This window comes from Saimiri boliviensis, chromosome 16, assembly GCF_048565385.1.
Source record: "Saimiri boliviensis isolate mSaiBol1 chromosome 16, mSaiBol1.pri, whole genome shotgun sequence".
Classification (NCBI taxonomy): domain Eukaryota; kingdom Metazoa; phylum Chordata; class Mammalia; order Primates; family Cebidae; genus Saimiri; species Saimiri boliviensis.
The window spans coordinates 50,637,480-50,640,307 of NC_133464.1; the positions used below are offsets into that span (position 1 = coordinate 50,637,480).

The 2,828-nt window shown below is 42.0% G+C and overlaps 1 pseudogene; it reads right to left on the minus strand.

The window, feature by feature from the left end:
* Positions 1-943: 943 nt before the first annotated feature.
* On the minus strand, positions 944-2,564 carry LOC101033997 (TAR DNA-binding protein 43-like; annotated as a pseudogene).
* Between the last annotated feature and the right edge of the window lie 264 nt (positions 2,565-2,828).

Here is a 2,828-nt window from a genome sequence, read left to right on the forward strand (position 1 = left end):
CCTTTGAATGCAAAAAGCATTCATACATTATTTGCAATCATTGCCCTCTGCACACTCTCTCACCAAAGCTACAGATGGTGAGACACATCTCCAAGTTAAAAAATATCCATCACGCACCACCAAGTCTCTGCATGCACTCTCTTTTCTTGCTCATACTAGCCATTCATGCCTCGGCACCATCTACACAAGGTTTCAAAGGTTCAAACAGCCCTCTGGTTCCATATCACAGCCTTGCATTCATAGCATTGATAAAAATGGTACACCCACCATCAAAGACACAGCCTGTGATGCGTGATGATGAATCCCTGAATGAGAAAGCATGTAGACAGAAGTATTCCTATGGCAGAATATTTACAGCACTGCTTTTAATGAAGTGTTTCTTCCATAAACGTTTGAAATGAGACGAACTGCAGAGATTAAACGAAGGCTTCATATTGCACTTTTGTATATGAGGGGAGACAAGTGTTAAAAAACAAAACAAAAGAAACAAACACTCTGACACCATGATCTCCCAAAAGGAGATTTTCTTAAGAAAACAAAAATCCATATGGTGGGGTTCAAATTAAAACAAGGAGGAAAGAGTATAGTTCTAATCAACGGTTTCCATTCTGAACATGCAAAGGATTCACTTGACAAGTCCAGGGATAAAATATCACAGGAGAAACCTTTTGATGTCAATTGTAGTGTGTTGGTTTACCAATCAGGCAAACAGCAGTTCACTCTCAACCACTCGATATTTCAGACTTTCATGTAACAAAACTTATAAAATTCCTTTGGCTTTGTCTTTTTCTAAAGAAAAGTGCCAAAAATACTGCTGAATATATTACACACTGAACAAACCAATTTTGAACATTCTTAGTTAATATTTTACAATATACTTACCATGAGTTTAGAAAAATTTGAATTCCCAGTATTCTGTACCAAGCAACCACAACCCCACTGTCTACAATCCTCAGCCAGAAAACTTAGAATCCATGCTTGAGCCAAAGCCTCCATTAAAACCACTGCTCAACCCTGCATTTGATGCTGATCCCCAATCAACTGCTGCACCAGAATTAGAACCACTATAAGAGTTATTTCCAGAACCAAAGGCCTAGTTTGGCTTCCTCTGGATGTTGCCTTGGCTTTGGTTATTACCTAATGGGACTAAGTGGTTCTGCTGGCTGGCTAACATGCCCATCATACCCCACCTGCTCTGTAGCACTGCCTGGGCTGCAGCCATCAAGGCTAAATTAATGCCGATCATACTGAAGTCCAACCCACCACCCATATTACTACCTTGATTGTTTCCCAAACCAGCTCCCCCACCTCTACTATTACCAAATCCACCCTGATTCCCAAAGCCACCTGGATTACCACCGAATCTTCCACTTATTTCTGTCTGTTGCTATTGTGCTTGTAAGTTTCTTTGAACTGACTACACCATGGATACACCATAGTCAAGCCATGGTGACCCCTGTGACCCACATGTACACCTCCAGATGGCCTCCCAGAGCCAGAAAGTCTGAGGTAGCAGAAAAAACGTAAAAGGAGAATATACTCCACACTGAGCAAACCAATTTTGAACATTCTTAGTACATATGTATTTTACAATATATTTACCATGAGTTTAGAAAACTTTGAATTCCCAGTACTTCTGCAGTGCCTAATTAATCAACCCTGTGACATTTCACCATTGTTCTTGCCTCAATTGATAAGTCAACCTTGTGACACTGGACCCTATGGCCTGATTAACTGATCTTGTGACATTCTACCACTATTCCTGCCTCAACTGATAGGCCAACCTTGTGACATTGGATCCTGTGACACCTCCCTTTAGCTTACAAAAAAACCTTCCTAAACTGTAACTTTCCATTGCCTACCCCAACCTATAAAACCAGCTCCTATCCCACCACTCTCTGCTGACTCTCTTTTCAGACTCAACCTGCTTGCACACTAGTGAATAAACAGCCTTGTTGCTCATACAAAGCCTGTTTAGGTGGTTTCTTCATTCAGAGCATGCTTAACAGTGCTTAGGTTCAGCATTGGATATATGAACGCTGATTCCTTTAATGATCAAGTCCTCTCCCCAGAGAGACTGCTCAACCTGATCTTCTGCAAATCTAACAAAGGCAAAGGCCCTGAACGACTTGGGGATGAAGACATCCACCACTTCCCTGTACTGACAGAAGAACTGCCGCAGCCCATCCACAGCCATGTCCTCTGTCCAGTGCTCCACAAGCACTTTTCTGCCTCTCAAAGGCTCATCTGGGCTTTGCTTAAAAATTAGGAAGTTGACAGTCACACCGTCGTCCATCTATCACAGGTCGCTGTGACATTACTTTCACCTGTGTTTCATATTTTGTTAAACAAACAAAGCCAACCCTCTTTGAATAACTAGTTGTAATATCTTTCTTGACCTGAACCATAAGAACTTCTCCAAACATACTAAAATACTCTTTCAGGTCCTGTTCAGTTATTCTCCATGGGAGACCCAACGCTATGAAATCAGATGTCTTCTGGACTGCTCTTTTCACTTTCACTGCTAAAGAAGCATCTATCTCATCCATTTTGCTTTAGTTATCTTTGAGGTACTTGACAACATACACCAGATTTCCCCAGCCAGCATCGTGGGCATGCAGCATTCCTTCTACCAGCTGGGCACCTCTCATACATCGTGCCCGTGGATTTCTGTAAGGAAGCCCACATGCCCCTGGAAACTGGGCTGTAACCATGGACAGCAGCACCATCCCATTGTTTTCTCATGGTATTTCAATGGGCTCATCATTCTCATCTTCGGTTACCCAAATATATTCAGATATCTTTTACTTTTCTGCGAGGCTGCTGCT